Source organism: Bombina bombina, chromosome 2 (genome assembly GCF_027579735.1).
Source record: "Bombina bombina isolate aBomBom1 chromosome 2, aBomBom1.pri, whole genome shotgun sequence".
Taxonomy (NCBI): domain Eukaryota; kingdom Metazoa; phylum Chordata; class Amphibia; order Anura; family Bombinatoridae; genus Bombina; species Bombina bombina.
In genome coordinates, this window is record NC_069500.1 from 615,954,028 (window position 1) to 615,975,222 (window position 21,195).

Here is a 21,195-nt window from a genome sequence, read left to right on the forward strand (position 1 = left end):
TACATTTTTAACATTACTGATTTTATATGGATGGAACTGGACCTGGGAAACCTTAGATTCTTGGATCAGATTAGTTTAAATTGTTTTTTTTCTATATCCCCTTGGTACTAAATTTTGTTGGGACAATCTATATTCGTAAATCTTAATACTCAGGACATTAAATATTCCATCAATAAAGTGTGCAAAACTACACTTTCGGCTTCCTGGAGAGAATCACAGCTCAAACTTTTGTATATGACTTACTATACTCCACACATAAGGGATATAAGTGGCATAATTTAGATTTTAACAAATCCCCTAAATGTCAATTATTAGGAGCAGGTTTAATGCATATACTGTTGGATTGTCCTAAAATAAAACAACTGTGGTTAAAATTAGAATATTGGCTCAATACGGTCTTAAAGACTTTCTCCAAGCATAAAATAGTCCTCCTCACCTCCTATCATATAGACCTGATTAGTAATAAACTCATTAACTCTTTCATCTTGTCCATAAGAAGTCTTATATTCCATAAGTGGAAAGATAAGGTAATACCTAAGATTGCAGAAATAATGAGCTTTATAAAAAATGTATTATTGAACAGAGAGACACAGATACTAACTTAAAATCACAAGTAATGTCTTTTTTTGGAAAATGGTCAATTTTTATTAAATCCCTTTCTAAGTAAAAACAAGACATTATTATATTTCCTCTCAGAAACACAGATCAAGTTCTTCTTGGAATATGGTAGGACCTACAGAATGGGTCATTAAAGGAGAGAGGAGGATTAAATCAAAAAAGGAAAGAGAAAATAAAAAAAAAAAACGTGTGTTCTGTCTTTTGTCTGTTTGATGTATTTAAAAAGAACATTAGGCAAAATGAATAAACTACTATTTTCAAATGAACTGTTAACTTGGACATCAGGATGCTATAGATTTTATTTTCCAACAATGATATATGTTTGGGTTATAACCCCCTGTGCCCCCCTCCCTTTTTTCTTTATGTACCCTGTCGATTCTTAAATAAAGAAATTTAAAAAAATAATAATAATATTTTTTAATAATTTTCTATATTTTATATAATGTTTTACTCACTGTGTATTTACTGTAAGTAAATAAGCAAATATTTCCATTCTTCACATAGTAGAAAATGTTTATAGTATTTTTAAAAATATATTCCTAAATATATCTGTATATATCTACAGCAAACCTGTATATATATATATATATATATATATATATATATATATATATATATATATATATATATATATATATATATATATATATATATATATATATATATATATATATTTAAAAATTAAACATTTTCTTCTATGTGAAGAACATTGGAATGTAAAATATCCATAACTACCTTTGGCTTTAATGCTGTAGGTCTAACGCAGTGTTGGGTTAGCATGATAAGAGGTTATTTTTTTTTATTTATTTATTTTAAGGAAAGCTCCATTTAAGTCTATGAAGAGAAGAAGCTAACATGGTCTCGACATCTGAAGTCCTAAAATGTACTTTCAACTTGTAATGTGCATTAACCCGCGTGCCTCAAACGTTTACTGTTGTTTGTGCACAAGCAAAAACGCTAAATAGAGCAATATGTTTTAGTTAGCTTCAAGTGATATCTCATATAACTATAACACCCACCTTGTTGTCTTGTTTTGGAAGAAAAAAAATGAAAATAAAAACATTTTTTTTAAGTATAAACGTTTATTGCGATTTTATTAATTGTTTGTATAGCAGTGTGATCAGCTGCATATTTAGTTTTTGTGTTGCCCTAGGCACTTCAAATTCGGATGCCCCCCACACAAACCCACCCTCCCCAAGGTTTTAGGCCTTTTTTTTTAGCCATAATATTTTTTTGAGACTACTGTAACTTGCCTCTATATTTTGTCATAAGTTATTGCCCAATACCAATGTCTGAGCCCTCCACAAACCGAAGCACTTTCACATTGTTTATCTAAAGACTGCACTTATTTAAACAATTGCTTTGCTAAATATGTAAAACAAAATACACTAGCTAATTCAAGTGACCTATAAGGGTCACCTATATGCCAGAGTAGACCCTAGCTGCATTGATGCCTGTACTGTCCCTTCCTCTGCATAGCTTCTGATCATTCATGTTAATTACTAACCCTGCTCTATTCTATAGCATTCTTGGCAGCTGCCTATCTAAACATGCTATACGTTCATTCTTCTCTCCCCATTTCCTGCTGCACAGTAACTCTGTTCTAAAGTTCTGTCCATCTCTTGTTTTCTTCCGGTGTCCAACTGCTGTACTTGCCTCATCCTGCTGCACCATACACTTGTGTAATGCTGTCCTGTGTGCCCATGTCGCATCCTTGTAACTTGACAGGTTCTGTTCCCGGTATGGCTCAGTAAATAATACAGCAGATGCAGGTGGTCTCAGAGCAAGTGGCAGAGGTTGCTGTGTAAGTTGGTGTGAGATGTTGAATCTCATAGTAGCTGCCATTTATGGCACCTGTGGCTGTGATAGGGACATGAAACACAGAGTACAAGGCAGCCAGTGTCTGCAGCAGAAGCTCCCAGCAGCAGTAAAGCTCAGCAGAATTGTTAAATTCAATATTTAGCAATCAGCATGTGGCATTGAAGAAGTGGCCTCATTGTGTAGGGTATGCGGTCCAGTATGTGGCCTCTTGACTGAGGCAGAGAAGGGAAAGTCAGCTGTGTGTTGTAGCAGTTTTAACTTTACTTTTCTTATATAGTGTTACATTCTTATATTGTTAGTTAGGCTGAAAATTGTAAATAAACTGTGAAATGTCAGCAGTAGGCTTGCTGCCAGCTACATGCTCTGCTGCACAATCACCATTTTTAAATAAATAAATAAATACCCCCAAACAAATAAATAACCCTGCCTGCACCAGCTCTGTCTTAGAGGGAACAATGCTTTAATTTGCCGCCCAAATCTGCCGCCCTAGGCACGTGTCTTGTTGGCCTAGGCCATAATACGCAACTGAATGTGATAGACGATCTGTTATTTTTCAGATGTCATTATATTGTTCTCTAGGAGTTGTTGGGGTCAGGAGTGGAGAACTGGGATCGCTCACTACTGCAATGAGCATAACGCCTATAGTAGATATTATGACTTCATAATTACCAAGTGTATCAAACTGTCAGACATGCATCCCATACACTATGCATGCAGAGGAATATGCTATTTGCAGATTGTCGCCAGCATAAAAAAAAATAGATGTGTTGTCTTGTGTAATTGAGGGGAAATTTAAAATGGAAATGAAAATACACTGCAGTCCACAATCAGTTTTTAAGGCAAGTTTGTAAGTTTGATCTTTGACAAATCTTCTTCCCTTAATGAGTTTGCAAGTAAATAATAAATTAATCATACTAGCAGCTGGCCAGTCAGCAAAAAGCATCTCATAAAACTCAACAAGAGACATGTTTTTGAAATATACAGTATATATATATATGTGTGTGTGTGTGTGTGTGTGTGTGTGTGTGTGTGTTTATTTATATATGTGTGTGTGTGTGTGTGTGTGTGTGTGTGTGTGTGTGTGTGTGTGTGTGTGTTTATTTATATATGTGTGTGTGTGTGTGTGTGTGTGTGTGTGTGTGTGTGTGTTTATTTATATATGTGTGTGTGTGTGTGTGTGTGTGTGTGTGTGTGTGTGTGTGTGTGTGTGTTTATTTATATATGTGTGCAAGTGTTTGATTATAGATCAGTGTTTCTTAAATAATATAAGAAAAAGTCTCATAATATTTAAGAGCCTGCAGTATGCCAATATACTCATTCTATTGATAAGGAAGAATACCATTTAACATTGTTAATTTCTTTCCTTCATCCTTACATAAAATTACTTACAAACATTTCTAAAACATTGCGGTGTTTGAATTTCTTCCAAGTCCCAGAGTTCCCGACAACTTACGTTTTCAATTACAGTAACTATTTAAACTTCTCAGGGCTTTAAACCAAAAAATAGCCTTTAATTATTTTCTGCTATACATGCTGTCAAATCCTGACATTTAAAATGTAATTCACATTTTGCCAGGGCAGACATTGCCAAGTTCAACAGTTTTTCACAATTCTGTGAAAGAAGGAAAGGGCATACTTAAAAAAAAAAAGTGATGAAATGACACACATAAATAATGATAATTATAAAGGCCATGCATCAATGAAAACATAAGCTAGTGGGGAAATTGTGTTTGAGTTAAAATGCTAAAAGAATATCAAGCCCAGTACAATTGTATGCTATGTTACATCTGGTACATGGTATATTTACATATATTCCTTCATTTACTATAATAAAATGTATTAACATTGCTTGTTTTATCAGAATAGAGAAAGGATCAATGTGAAAGCTGTCACTAAATATGAGTAATTACACATTAATTACTGTCAAGCATAATAATAATAATTACTTCAATTCAACTACATAAAAAACAAACTGAAAACAAATTACCAATTTAAGATTTATTGTTGTTAAAAATTAGATTTTTGAAGGCACATTAAACACTAAATGCATTCCATGCACGTCTCTCTAATTATGGGGGCTGCCATTTTGTAACCAAGGTGGTTACTCTGCAGGGATTGCAGTTTTGGTTAATAGGGTCATGTCTCTAACAGCATGGAAATAAATCCTCTATTGAGGATTTAAACAACTCATAAACATAAAACAAAAAATAAACCAAACATTATAATACATTAAAAAAAACTATTTCATATGCAATAAAGGATAATAACTTTAATATCCCTTTAATTCTCTGGTTGCAGGATTGCTGTTATAAGGTACCAGGGCAATTTGCTTTTAACTATAATTCATCAGTCAGTTCTATAATGAAAACAAGTAGTGCCATAATGTCAGGGGAGTCAATCAGCACTATACATTACACACTATATATCAGTTGTACAACTCCTTAGCAAAATTAACAAGTTAATCAAAATGTAGTGAAAGGTTCATGTATACCTTTCTCTACCATTTAAATTGATTTGCTATAATCAAAATAATTTAGATTAAATTGCCACAAAATCTCTCCCTTTGGGAGAAATATTGGATTAGGTGTTTCTCCTGACTTAAATTTTGGCAGATCACATTTCTACTTTGCAGAAAATATCCAAATGCAGTAAACTATCTATAATAAACTAAGGTATTTCCAATAGATAAGGCAAGACATAATAACGTTTTACCTAAAAATCTTCCTCTGTCATTAGGGATAGGCAAATGTTTCGACACATTTGTTAAAAAGGGCAAATGTCTGTGGCATTTGTTTGTTCTAAACAAATTGTTGAATAGCTGCCAAACATTCAACAAACATTCAACCATAGTTTTGCAAATATATACTAAACTTCTCTTTATCAAATGTAAAATCTGAATAATTGAAAATCAAATCATTTTACTTTTTGACTATTAACATTTGTATGATGACTCTTAAAGACTTCAATGTAAGTCAATTTGAATCAGAATTAAAATGTAATTCTTAAATGTTATATTTGAAATTCCACATCAGATGTTGCAATACTAAATTTGATATGCTAATGTTTAAAGGGGCAAAAAAAGATCAATAATAAAATGTCCTGAAGTGCTAAAGCATTTTATTATTTCAATAATGCATGACTAGAAATTAGTGTTTAATGTAAAGTAGTTAACTATGTAGTTGCAGTGAGATTCAGAGCAGCAGTGTACTGCCTTATCTGAGTTGAAAATTTTGGTGATTGGTTTTGTCACAAATGCAAATTTGCGACGAAATACTGATATTGATTTTGTTTTCACAAAACGAATATCCGAACGAATGTACCAAATACATTTAAAGGAAACAAAGAAATACTGAAGAAATTCTGCATTATTAATTTGTTTCCTTTAAATTACCTTAGGGGGTTAAGATACTTACCTGTAGTGCACTGGAGAGCCACACTAATCAGCTGTAGCGAAAAAGCATCTAAACGCTTAACAAAAACAAATGTAAATGTTCCAAAAATATTCAGTATGTGTTTAGTTTAAAATGAAATGGATGCTGAATATTCAGAAAACAAATTTTTCTGAATATTCTGTCCAAAAGATTTGGCCGAACCAAATTTTTAGTCCATGCACATGTCCCGTTAATTATCGATGCAGGGGTTAAAAACATTCGGCTAGATTAAGAGTCTTGCGTTAGCCTTAAAAAGCAGCGTTGAGAGGTCCCAACGCTGCTTTTTAACGCCCGCTGGTATTACGAGTCTGGCAGGTACAGGTGTACCGCTCACTTTTCTTCTGCGACTCAAGCTTATCGCAAATCCCCTTACATCAATTGCGTATCCTATCTTTTTAATGGGACTTGCCTAACGCCGGTATTACGAGTCTTGGAAGAAGTGAGCGGTAGACCCTCTCCTGTCAAGACTCCTACCGCATTTAAAAGTCAGTAGTTAAGAGTTTTATGGGCTAACGCTGTAACATAAAACTCTTAACTAAAGTGATAAAAAGTACACTAACACCCATAAACTACCTATTAACCCCTAAACTGAGCCCCCCCCCCCACATCGGAAACACTTAAATAAAGTTTTTAACCCCTAATCTGCCGACCGGACATCGTCGCCACTGTAATAAATATATTAACCCCTAAACCGCCGCACTCCCGCCTCGCAAACACTAGTTAAATTTTATTAACACCTAATCTGCCGTCCCTAACATTGCCGACACCTATCTACATTTATTAACCCCTAATCTGCCGCCCCCAACGTCGCCACTACTATATTAAATTTATTAACCCCTAAACCTAAGTCTAACCCTAAGTCTAACCCCCCTAACTTAAATATAATTTAAATAAAACGAAATAAAATTACTATTATTAAATAAATTAATCCTATTTAAAACTAAATACTTACCTATAAAATAAACCCTAAGCTAGATAAAATATAACTAATAGTTACATTGTTTCTATCTTAGTGTTTATATTTATTTTACAGGCAACTTTGTATTTATTTTAACTAGGTAGAATAGTTATTAAATAGTTATTAACTTTTTAATAACTTCCTAGTTAAAGTAAATACAAATATACCTGTAAAATAAATCCTAACCTAAGTTACAATTACACCTAACACTACACTATCATTAAATTAATTACCTAAACTAACTACAATTAATTACAATTAAATTAAATAAACTAAAGTACAAAAAAAAACACTAAATTACAGAAAATAAAAAAATAATTACAAGAATTTTAAACTAATTACACCTAATCTAATCCCCCTAATAAAATAAAAAAGCCCCCAAAAATAATAAAAATCCCTACCCTATACTAAATTACAAATAGCCCTTAAAAGGGCTATTTGCGGGGTATTGCCCCAAGTAATCAACTCTATTACCTGTAAAAAAAAAATACAATAAACCCCCCAACATTAAAACCCACCACCCACACTCCCAACCCTACTCTAAAAGCCACCCAATCCCCCCTTAAAAAAACACTAACTCTGTGTCGGATGGCTTCAAGATGGACCCGCTCTGCTCCGGATGGATGAAGATAGAAGATGCCACCTGGATGAAGCCTTCTGCCCATCTGGAGGTCCTCTTCTGGCAGGATTGGATGAAGACTTTTGCCCTCTGGAGGACCACTTGTGCCCGGCTGGGTGAAAACGGCTCAAGGTAGGGTAATCCTCAAGGGGGTAGTGTTAGGTTTTATTAAGGGGGGATTGGGTGGGTTTTAGAGTAGGGTTGGGAGTGTGGGTGGTGGGTTTTAATGTTGGGGGGTATTGTATTTTTTTTTTACAGGTAATAGAGCTGATTACTTTGGGGCAATGCCCCGCAAAAAGCCCTTTTAAGGGCTATTTATAATTTAGTATAGGGTAGGGATTTTTTATTATTTTGGGGGGCTTTTCTATTTTATTAGGGGGATTAGATTAGGTGTTATTAGTTTAAAATTCTTGTAATTATTTTTTTATTTTCTGTAATTTAGTGTTTGTTTGTTTTTATACTTTAGTTTATTTAATTTAAGTGTAATTAATTGTAGTTAGTTTAGGTAATTAATTTCATTATAGTGCAGTGTTAGGTGTAATTGTAACTTAGGTTAGGATTTATTTTACAGGTAAATTTGTATTTATTTTAACTAGTAAGTTATTAAATAGTTAATAACTATTTAATAACTATTGTACCTAGTTAAAATAAATACAAACTTGCCTGTAAAATAAATATAAACCCTAAGATAGATACAATGTAACTATTATTTATATTGTAGCTAGTTTATGGTTTATTTTATAGGTAAGTATTTAGTTTTAAATAGGAATAATTTATTTAATTGTAGTTATTTTATTTAGATTTATTTAAATTATATTTAAGTTAGGGGGTTGTTAGACTTAGGTTTAGACTTCGGTTTAGGGGTTAATAAATGTAATATAGTAGCGGCGACGATGGGGGTGGCAGATTAGGGGTTAATAAGTGTAGTTAGGTTGCGGCGACGTTGGGGGGGCAGATTAGGGGTTAATAAATATAATGTCAGTGTCGGCGATGTTGGGGGCAGCAGATTAGGGGTTCATAGGAATAATGTAGGTGGCGGCGGTGTCCGGAGCGGCAGATTAGGGGTTAATAATATAATGCAGGTGTCAGCAATGTCGGGGACGGCAGATTAGGGGTTAATAAGTGTAAGAGTAGGAGTGTTTAGACTCGGGGTTCATGTTAGGGTGTTAGGTGTAGACATACATTTTATTTCCCCATAGGAATCAAAGGGGCTGTGTTAGAAGCTGAACGCTGCTTTTTTGCAGGTGTTAGGTTTTTTCCAGCTGAATTTGCCCCATTGTTTCCTATGGGGAAATCTTGCATGAGCACGTTTAGCCAGTTTACCGCTACCGTAAGCAATGCTGGTATTGAGGTGATATGTGTAGCTAAATTTTGCTCTACGCTCACCTTTTTGCAGCTAACGCCGGGTTTAAAAAAACCTGTAATACCAGCGTTGTCTTAAGGCAGCGGTGAAAAAAAATGCTCGTTAGCAACGCACCCCTGATACCGCAAAACTTCTCGACGATTGTTTCTAATCTGCAATAGTGCATTATTAAAATGGTCTAGAACGTTAGAGAATTTTATTATTGCTTCTTTACACAAATTTAACATGATTTTTATAAGAAAACATTCCATTGACAAAAGAATGTTAATGGGAAGATGTGTTCTATTATTTAAATATTAAAATACAGGAACCCATGCCTATATTATCCAACAACATAACGTACAGTATATGAACGTGATCTATTAGTCACTCTTCTTACTTTTTTTACTTATGGTCATCACTTTTCTCAGTCCACACAGGTGAATAAACAGAGCCACAATGTTTAATTTCATGCATGTTAAAGGGACAGTCTACAATAGAATTGTTATTGTTTTAAAATATAGATAATCCCTTTTTTACCCATTCCCCAGTTCTGCACAACCAACACAGTTATATTAATATACTTTTTACCTCTGTGGTTACCTTGTATCTAAGCATCTTCTGACAGCCCCCTGATCACATGACTATTTGTTTATTATCTATTGTCTTGCATTTAGTATTGTGTTGTGCTAACTCTTAAAAAACTTTTCGGGTGTGAACACAATATTATCTATATAGCCCACATGAACTATTAGTCTCCTGATGTGAAAAGCTAATAAAAAAACATGTGATAAAAGGGACACTAAACCCAAAGTTTTTTCTTTCATGATTCAGAAAGAGCATGCAATTTTAAGCAACTTTCTAATTTACTTCTATTATCAATTTCTTTAATTCTCTTGCTATCTTTATTTAAAAATCAGAAATTTAAAGCATAGGAGCCGGACCATTTCTGGTTCAGAACCTGGGTTATGCTTGCTTATTGGGGGCTAAATGTCAGCCACCATTAAGCAAGTGCTATCCATGGTGCTGAACCTAAAATGGGCCGGCTCCTACGCTTTACATTTCTGCTTTTTAAATAAAGTTAGCAAGAGAATGAATACAAATTGATAATAGCAGTAAATTAGAAAGTTGCTTTAAAATTGCATGCTCTATCTGAATCATGAAAGTAGTATCCCTTTAAGAGGTTGTCAATAGAGCCTTTGAAATAGGCAGAAATTTAGAGGTATAAAGGTTATAAAGTTTATTAATATAACAATGTTGGTTGTGCAAAGTTGGGGAATGGGTAGTAAAGGTGTTAGTTACCTTTTTAAACAATAACAATTTTGTGTAGACTGTCCCTTTAAATGATTATTTCAATAAATATGGCATAAAATTGACTTGATAAAGTATTTCCATTTTATCTCAAACTATAGATTATTACAATATTACTCATGGAAGCAAATAAATATGCCTCTCTTTCTGTTTGCCATGAGTATACCCTAATGGAACACTAAAGTCAAAATTAAACTTTCATGTTTCATAGAGAGCATCAATTTTTTTAAACTTTCCAATTTTCTTCGATTATCAAAATGTGCACAATAATTTTTTTATATTCCCTTTTTTTCTGAGGCACCAACTCCTACAAAGAATGTGCACAGAGTGCACAGTATGTACGTATATGTGTTTTGTGGTTGGCTGGTAGATGATACAGGGGAGGAAAAAGAAATTTGCCTGAAAAAATTGTACTACTCATTTGAATTTCAAAATATGTGCTATTGCATTACCTTTTTTATTAGGTATTTGTCGATTTTACTGTAATTAATGATCCTTTATGCTAAATTCCTCATAGAAAAGAGAAATGAACCTTTGGAAGAGTGAGATGTATATAAGTCTTAGAAATAGGTGCAGTGAACCTTCCAAGACAAGATTCACTTACATTAAGATGAACAATGTGTTGGTAATTACAGGAAGAAGGAAAAGTACTGGATTTTATATACAGAGATAACATACAATCTTTTAATACCTAGATAACAATAATTAAGATGTTATCAGTGCTGTGTTAGCTTCTGGTGAAAGTGGAATCAATAAGCTTCAAAGGCTGATTATTTTAGAAGTGGTGTAATCTTAAAAGGGGTCACATGCAAGAAGAGCATATTTGGAGTTTATGCTCAGAGCAACATAAATTGAATGAGTTGCTAATACCTCTGGTTAATGCAGTTCTGATGGCAGTATTGTGTGCTAGGATTTTACTTACGGTATCTGGCTGTTCTTATATTTATTGATTATTCATTTCTAGAAATTGAGAACATCAAACCAGTTGAATGTGAGATGAAGATAAACATGAAATAAGTGTATTAAATATAACTCTACACATACTCCTTAAAGGGTCATACAACTGGAAACAGAAAATGCTCCAATGTTTTAGATTATTTTATCATTACACTGTCATTTACATAACTATGTGTTTAACCCTTGCAAAGCAGAAGTCAGCTCTAGCACAGCAATGCACTACTGAGAGCTAGCTGATGATATCTGGTGAGCCAATGGCTCCCAGTAGTGTATTGCTGCTGCTGAGCTTACCTGGATATGCTTTTCAACAAATGATAGCAAAAGAACAAACTAAATATGACAAAAGAAGTAAATTGAAAAAGTTTATGAAAATGGTATGGTCTATCGGAATCATAAAGTTTAATTTTTACATTTCCTTTTAAGAACTAAAAGTCATACCTATGCATAAATATAAATGTAGGTATTTAAAGGCAAGGTTATTGGTAAGTGTTTCAGAAATACTTGTACTTACAACCAAACTCCAAGAGAAATGGTAGTGTGTAGTAATTCCAGATTTTTTTAAACAAAACTTTAAAGAGAATTAGAGCTTTAGTAATTTTAGTGATTTTAATAAAAAATAAAATGTGCAACCTATTAAAAAATGTAATGGGACAAAAAGCTGCATGTTTTTCATGACTCAAATAGAGTATACAATGTTAACCCCTTAAGGACCAGCGACGTACCCTGTATGTCGCTGGCCTTTTTTTGGGACTTGATTGTTTTATAGCACGGTCTTGCAACCAGCGTTGAGACTGCTCTATTCCACAAAGCCTGCTGGAGGGAGTGCATTAATAGCGTGTTCTTGCTAGACTTGTGCTATTATGTCCTGAAAAAAACCTTAACGACCAGTGACATACAGGGTACATTGTGGTCATTAAGGGGTTAAACAGCATTCAAATGTACTTCTATTATTAAATTTGGTTTGTTCTCTTGGTATCCTTTGTTGAAGAGGTAACCTAGGTAGGTTCAGCAGCAGCAATGCACTTAGGACTGACACCACAGCCCTGTTTTCCTGGACACTTATGAGTTGTCACTGCACATATATGCACCCTTGTCATTGGCTCTCACAATGTGTTAAGCTGGCTCCCAGTAGTGCAATTAGGGTTGCCACCTCAGCCATGTTTTCTGGACACTTATTAGTTACACTTGTTGCAGGGTGTGCAGGGAGGAATATGAATAGTGCAATCCAGAAACACAATACATGTTCCTCCCTGCACACCCTGCAGCATGTGTAACTCATACGTTTCCAGGAAAACAAGGCTGGGGTGTCAGCCCTAAGTGCATTGCTGCTTCTGAACCTACCTAGGTTTACAAACAAATGATAGAGAACAAAGCAAATTTGATAACAGTAGTAAATTGGATTACAATTTGTATGCTATGTCTGATTCATGTAAGTTTCATTACTGGGTATTTTCTATTAAACTATTTTTACAAGGAAGTGTTTCTGTTCCTAATATGAACGTGATGATATTTTCGGTTGTGAAAAATGGAATTCCTATTGGTACTAGAGTATTTCTATCAAAGGATTTTTTCCCTTTCAATAAATCTGGTGATAGAGAATGAAGCTACACAAGCACAATGTGAAGGTATTCATCTCTTGCTGAAGAATTATCAACACTCAAGAACATATATACCATTTGTCTGTTTAACATATGCTCTTTCCAGCATTTGACACACATCTGCTAGCAATGGAGATTGATTCCAACAAAAAAACAGGGACAGTGAAAAAAAAGAATGTTTTTATACAAACTACAGTTTTTACAGTGAAAACGATCACAATATATTTCTTTGAAAATTCAGACAGTTCCTTGTATTGCAACGCTCTTCAAAACAGACATAAAGTGCACTGGAGCTAATAAAATATTCCAATTTGAATAATATTTTTATAATTTATTATGTCCTCTCACATTTGTATTTATTTGTAATTTATAGTAATTTGAAAGAAATGTTAAACACACATTTTCTATCCTGCATATATACAGTGGATAAGCTGTTTAATTTAAAGGCGCATTCTTTTTTATTTAACATATGTATATCATTGTATTAATAAAGGGACCATCCGAATTAGGAATAAACCAACAAAAAGCCCTGTTTATCTTATCTCCTCCGATTGTGATCACTTCATTGACAGTAAACACCTTGTAGTTGCTAGGATCGTCTGTTATGTTGCAATAGAATAACATATCAGCCAAGTCTTATTATTTTTAAAATAAACAGACGTCTTTTTTACTGTAATTATTTTTAAAAAGTCAAACTTCAACCACCATTTGCCTTATTTGGAGGGGCCAATTTGTGCTTTACTCTACAGACAACGCAGATATAAAGTTAGTATAGAGTGCATTGTTTTGATGTTGTTATCTGATCAAGCCTATAAGGGGGTAATATGTAGCAGGGTTAGCCATTTCAAGTTCTGAGGATTAGAAATGGCTGATTTTTCAGAACAAAATTACATGAAAAGGGGCAAAATAAATAATATACATTTATTACAAAGTTATTTCATTATGCATAATTAAACATTTTATATACAAATCTCCAGGTGTTTACTGTTAATTGCAATTGTGCACAAAAGTGACACTTATAGTTAAGTGTTAAGTTTCCTTAACATTCCATATCTTCAAAGTATTTTAAAGAAACCTTTTTGCATCATAACAAAATTGTTTTGTATTTGCATGAGAAACTAGACAAGACATTTAATGTGTTCACAATTTATTGTAACAAGCTCCAGTGTTTCTCAAAATCACAAAATAATTGTATTTTTTCATGTGCAGTGGTATTATGTGCATTAGTAACATAAGGCTAGATTACAAGGGCGCGATCCGATATCGATCGCAGTTTGCGGCGCAAGCGAGGGAACCGGCGTCGCCCGCAGTTTCAGCTCGCAACTCGAGCCATCCCATATAGGTCGCCGTCAGATGCTAACGTGCCGTAAGTCTCACAAACCAGCGATGTCCAGAAATCTGTGTAAGTACAAATTTCTGGCGTCGCCAGTGACTTGCGCCACGTTAGAATCTGCCGGCGCCTATAAAACCTGACTAAAGTTTAAAACACCCGCACTGTCTAACACGCCTCCCTAACATAGCCTGCACTGTCTAACACGCCTCCCTAACATAGCCCGCACTGTCTAACACGCCTCCCTAACATAGCCCGCACTGTCTAACCCTCTATCCGCTATCCCCCCTCACTAGCCTAACAATAAAAAAGCTATTAACCCCTAAACCGCCGCTCCCGTACCCCGCCGCCAGCTATATTATATCTATAACCCCCTAAAGTGAGCCCCTAACACCGCCGCCATCTCTATTAAAATGATTAACCCCTAATTTAATCTACCTACCCCGCCGCCAGCTATGTTATCTATATTAACCCTAAGTATATTATAGTTAATATAGGTATTACATTATATATATTAACTATATTAACCCCAATTATATTAGGGTTAATATAGTTAATATAGTTACTATAGTATTTATATTAACTATATTAACTCTATCTAACCCTAACTAAATTTATATTAAATTAATCTAATTCATTTATAAACTAAAATATTCCTATTTAAATCTAAATACTTACCTATAAAATAAACCCTAAGATAGCTACAATATAATTAATAATTACATTGTAGCTATGTTAGGGTTAATATTTATTTTACAGGTAAATTGTTAATTATTTTAACTAGGTATAATAGATATTAAATAGTTATTAACTATTTAATATCTACCTAGTTAAAATAATTACCCAATTACCTGTAAAATAAATCCTAACCTAAGTTACAAATACACCTACACTATCAATAAATTTAATAAACTACTAACATCTATCTAAAAATACAATTAAATTAACTAAACTAAATTACAAAAAAAAAACAAACACTAAATTACAAAAAATAAAAAAAAGATTACAAGATATTTAAGCTAATTACACCTATTCTAAGCCCCCTAATAAAATAATAAACCCCCAAAATAAAAAAAAATTCCCTGCCCTATTCTAAATTTAACAAATTTCAAAGCTCTTTACCTTACCAGCCCTTAAAAGGGCCTTTTGTGGGGCATGCCCCAAAGAATTCAGCTCTTTTGCATACAACAAATACAATACCCCCCCCCCCCCATTACAACCCACCACCCACATACCCCTATTCTAAACCCACCCAAACCCCCCTTAAAAAAGCCTAACACTACCCCCCTGAAGATCTCCCTACCTTGTCTTCACCACACCGGGCCGAACTCCTGATCCGATCCGGGCGATGTCTTCCTCCAAGCGGCAAAGAAGAATTCTTCCTCCGGCGACGTCTTCCTCCAAGCGGCAGCAAAGTCTTCATTCTTCCGGCGGCATCTTCAATCTTCTTTCTTCGCTCCGCCGCCGCGGAGCATCCATCCCGGCCGACTGCTGAACTTGGAATGAGGTACCTTTAAATGACGTCATCCAAGATGGCGTCCGCCGAATTCCGATTGGCTGATAGGATTCTATCAGCCAATCGGAATTAAGTTAAAAAAATCTGATTGGCTGATTGAATCAGCCAATCAGATTCAAGTTCAATCCGATTGGCTGATCCAATCAGCCAATCAGATTGAGCTCGCATTCTATTGGCTGTTCCGATCAGCCAATAGAATGCAAGCTCAATCTGATTGGCTGATTGGATCAGCCAATCGGATTGAACTTGAATCTGATTGGCTGATTCAATCAGCCAATCAGATTTTTTTAACTTAATTCCGATTGGCTGATAGAATCCTATCAGCCAATCGGAATTCGGCGGACACCATCTTGGATGACGTCATTTAAAGGTACCTCATTCCAAGTTCAGCAGTCGGCCGGGATGGATGCTCCGCGACGGCGGAGCGAAGAAAGAAGATTGAAGATGCCGCCGGAAGAATGAAGACTTTGCTGCCGCTTGGAGGAAGACGTCGCCGGAGGAAGAATTCTTCTTTGCCGCTTGGAGGAAGACGTCGCCGGAGGAAGAATTCTTCTTTGCCGCTTGGAGGAAGACATCGCCCGGATCGGATCAGGAGTTCGGCCCGGTGTGGTGAAGACAAGGTAGGGAGATCTTCAGGGGGGTAGTGTTAGGCTTTTTTAAGGGGGGTTTGGGTGGGTTTAGAATAGGGGTATGTGGGTGGTGGGTTGTAATGGGGGGGGGGGGTATTGTATTTGTTGTATGCAAAAGAGCTGAATTCTTTGGGGCATGCCTCACAAAAGGCCCTTTTAAGGGCTGGTAAGGTAAAGAGCTTTGAAATTTGTTAAATTTAGAATAGGGCAGGGAATATTTTTTATTTTGGGGGTTTATTATTTTATTAGGGGGCTTAGAATAGGTGTAATTAGCTTAAATATCTTGTAATCTTTTTTTTATTTTTTGTAATTTAGTGTTTGTTTTTTTTTGTAATTTAGTTTAGTTAATTTAATTGTATTTTTAGATAGATGTTAGTAGTTTATTAAATTTATTGATAGTGTAGGTGTATTTGTAACTTAGGTTAGGATTTATTTTACAGGTAATTGGGTAATTATTTTAACTAGGTAGATATTAAATAGTTAATAACTATTTAATATCTATTATACCTAGTTAAAATAATTAACAATTTACCTGTAAAATAAATATTAACCCTAACATAGCTACAATGTAATTATTAATTATATTGTAGCTATCTTAGGGTTTATTTTATAGGTAAGTATTTAGATTTAAATAGGAATATTTTAGTTTATAAATGAATTAGATTAATTTAATATAAATTTAGTTAGGGTTAGATAGAGTTAATATAGTTAATATAAATACTATAGTAACTATATTAACTATATTAACCCTAATATAATTAGGGTTAATATAGTTAATATATATAATGTAATACCTATATTAACTATAATATACTTAGGGTTAATATAGATAATATAGCTGGCGGCGGGGTAGGTAGATTAAATTAGGGGTTAATCATTTTAATAGAGATGGCGGCGGTGTAAGGGGCTTACATTAGGGGTTAATAATTTTTATATAGGTGGCGGCGGTGTAAGGGGTCAGATTAGGGGATAGATAAGGTAGATGGCGGCGGTTTTAGAGGCTCACAGTAGGGGGTTAGTTTATGTAGATGGCGGCGGGGTCCGGGAGCGGCGGTTTAGGGGGTAATAACTTTATTAGGGATTTCGGGGGGGGGGGGATCGCGGTTGACAGGGAGATAGACATTGCGCATGCGTTAGGTGTTAGGTTTATTTTAGCAGATCGCGGTTGACAGGGAGATAGACATTGCGCATGCGTTAGGTGTTAGGTTTATTTTCTAGTTAGTTTAGGGAGTTACGGGGCTCCAATAGTCAGCGTAAGGCTTCTTACGGCTGCTTTTTGTGGCGAGGTGAAAATGGAGTAAGTTTTCTCCATTTTCGCCACGTAAGTCCTTACGCTGCATATTGGATACCAAACTGCGCGGGTTTGGTATACCTGCCTATGGCCCAAAAAACTGCGGGCGACGGCAGAAATATACGGGCGTAACTTCTAGGTTACGCCGTATATGTGATACCAAATCCGCGCAAATATTGGCGTCGCCGGCTTTTGCGGGCGACGATTTATATCGGATCGACCCCCAAGTGTTGCGGTACGGTTTTTAATGCTGGAAAAATGGCCAGGAACACATATTACAAGTTGTGTCGGTATAGCTGTAACACAAGCATTTTAGCCTGTAACGCAACGTCCATTCCGCACTCAAAAAAATGATGTTTTTTTGTGCGATTTTTATAGCGCCGGCATTACAGGTTGTGAGTTCAGGCTAAAAAGCTTGCGTTACAGCCTATACCGACACGATACATACCGCCTTCTGAAAGCAGTAGTTATGGATTTTGTGAAACAAAAATGTTTCACAAAAATCATAACTAAACTGTTACAAAGTACACTAACTCCCATAAACTACCTATTAACCCTTAAATCACTACCCTCCCACATCACAAACACTATTAAAAACTTATTAACCCCTAATCTGCCGCCCACCCACATCACAACTATTAAATAGACCTAATATCCCCTAATCTGTCGCCCACCCACATCGCCAACACATTTAAATATATTAACCCCTAATCCGCTGCTCCCCGACATCGCCACCACTATAATAAAGTTATTAACCCCTAAACCTCCGGCCTCCCACATCACTGCCACCATAATAAAATTATTAACCCCTAAACCTCCAGCCTTCCACATAGCTGCCACTAAATAAACCTATTAAGCCCTAAACCTCCGGCCTCTCACATCGCCGCCACTAAATAAAACTATTAACCCCTAAAACGACGGCCCACTACATCGCAAAACACTAAATTAAACTATTAACCCCTAAACCTAACACCCCCTAACTTTAAATTAAAATTACAATATAACTATATTTAAATAAATAAAAACTTACCTGTGAAATAAAAATAAACCTAACATTAAACTATAAATTAACCTAACATAACTATTCTAATAAAACAAAAAAATACTACCAATTAAAAAATCTAAATTACAAATTTAAAAAAAACCTAACACTACGGAAAAAAAAAAAAAATCGAGAATTATAAAAAATAATAAACACTAAATTACATAAAATAAAAAACACTAAGTTTACAAAAAATAATAAATGATATTATCAAAAATGAAAACAATTACACCTAATCTAATAGCCCTATAAAAATAAAAAAGCCCCCCCAAATAAAAACACCCCCAAGTCTACAATAAACTACCAATAGCCCTTAAAAGGGCCTTTTGTAGGGCATTGCCCTAAGTTAAACAGCTCTTTTACCTGTAAAAAAAATACAGTCTCCCCAACAGTAAAACCCACCACCCAACCAACACTCCAAAATAAAAAACCTACCTCTAAAAAAAACTGCATTTCCTATTGGCTGATTTGATTCTTCAAATTGAAATCAGCCAATAGGATGAGAGCTTCTGAAATCCTATTGCCTGTTCAAAACAGCCAATAGGATGAGAGCTATTGAAAACCTATTGGCTGTTCAAATCAACCAATAGAATTTCAGAAGCTCTCATCCTATTGACTGATTTGAATTTGAAGAATCAAATCAGCCAATAGGAATGCAAGGTTCACCATTTTGAAATAGCTACCTTGCATTCAACTTCAGTGTACGGTGGTGACCGTATGAAGAGGACGCTCCTCGCAGGATGGGATTGGCTTCCAGTTTCGCTCCGCGCTGCCGGGATGAAGATAGAAGACGTCCCCGAGATGGATGAAGGTGTCACCGTCTGGATGAAGACTTCTCGTCACCTGGATGAAGATGGATGTCTGGACTTCAGGAACCATGAGTAGATATTCTGGGGTTAGTGTTAGATTGTATTTTCATTTTTTGGGTGTTTTTTTTTTTAGATTAGGGCTTTGGGCTTTTGTAAAAGAGCTGAATGCCCTTTTAAGGGCAGTGAAAAAGAGCTGAATGCCCTTTTAAGTGCAATGCCCATACAAATGCCCCTTTAGGGGCAATGGGTAGCTAAGGTTTTCTTTAGAGTAAGGGTTTTTTTTGGGGGGGGAGTTAGTTGGGTGGTGGGTTTTACTGTTGGGGGGACAAGAGCTGTTTAACTTAGGGCAATGCCCTACAAAAGGCCCTTTTAAGGGCTATTGGTAGTTTATTATAGGCTAGGGGGTGTTTTTATTTAATTTTATTTTGTTATAGGGCTATTAGATTAGTTGTAATTGTTTTTATTTTTGATAATTTCATTTATTATTTTTGTAAGCTTAGTGTTTTTTATTTTTCGTAATTTAGTGTTTATTATTTTTTGTAATTTTAAATTTTTTAAGTTTTTTTGTAGTGTTACGTTTTCTTAAATTTTTATTTATATTTTACAGGTAAGTTTTTATTTATTTAAATATAGTTATATTGTAATTTTAATTTAAAGTTAGGGGGGTTAATAGTTTAATTTAGTGTTTTGCAATGTGGGGGCGCGTTTTAGGGGTTAAGTGGTTTATTTAGTGGCGGCCATGTGGGAGGCCGGAGGTTTAATGGTTAATAACTTTATTATAGTGGTGGTGATGTCGGGAAATGGCGGATTAGCGGTTAATAGCTTTTACTAGTGTCGGCGATGTCGGGGAGCGGCAGAATAGGGGTTAATAACTTTATTATAGTGTTGTGATGTCAGGGAGCGGCGGAATAGTGGTTAATAACTTTTTTTAGTGTCAGCAATGTCGGGGCGGCAGATTAGGGGTGTTTAGACTTGGGGTTTATGTTAGGGTGTTGGGTTTAAACTTAACTATTTTTTCCTGATAGACATCAATGGGGTTGCGTTACAGAGATTTTTCATTCCGCACTTCAGGTGTTTTTTTCTAACACTCTCTCCCCATTGATGTCTATGGGGCAAAGCGTGGACAAGCACGTCAAAGCAGCCATTGGATTTTGTGCGGTATGGAGCTTAATGCCACCATATCGCATGCACAAGGAGGCTTTTCAGTAACTCTTAATGGCAGTGCTATGGAGAGTGAAATAACACAATTTTTTGGCATTAGATTTGCACCCTGTTTAGCGCAAAACTCGTAATCTAGGTAAGTGTAGGGTATTTTGCAATGAAAGTATGTGTGCAACAGGTTAATATGACTGACTTATGATTAGTGGTTCTTGACCATTTTATAAGCAGGAACAATATGGACTTCTATATAAAGTGTTGCTGACTGCTTTTGAGATACAGCCCAATTTTACAGACTGGAGGAATATGTGTGGTAGAAAATGTAATTTTTCTTGTACCTATTTAAATAAAAGGAACGCAAGCCATTTTGTTCTTTATCAATCTAAACATTTTTTTAAAATGTATTACAGTAACTAAAACTACTTTTTTTGTAACATGTCCCTGTGTCACTGAACATCTTTACCCCAACCTTTTTAATGCAAATAAAAAAATAAAATACAAATAAAAAAAATGTTCTAAGATTAATTGCTACTATTTTATTTGCATGATAAAATTAAACTGACTATCCTTTATGTTACATCCTAACAGAAGGTCCACTCTGTATTAAGGGTCACCACTCTTGTCTCCATAGTCCATATATCTGGAATACATTCCGTATCCACTCTGATTCCCCATTGCCTTCTTTTCCATGTAGATTTATTTCCCATATTACTCTATGGACTGGTTGTTAGATAACAATGCTAATGACAAATATACTTTGTTATT

General features: G+C 35.1%; 1 protein-coding gene across 1 annotated transcript in view; it reads right to left on the reverse strand.

Annotated features, from left to right (window-relative positions):
* GLIS3 (GLIS family zinc finger 3) overlaps positions 1–21,195 on the reverse strand; it is a 591,890-nt gene that overhangs the window by 103,607 nt on the left and 467,088 nt on the right. The window lies entirely within an intron of this gene.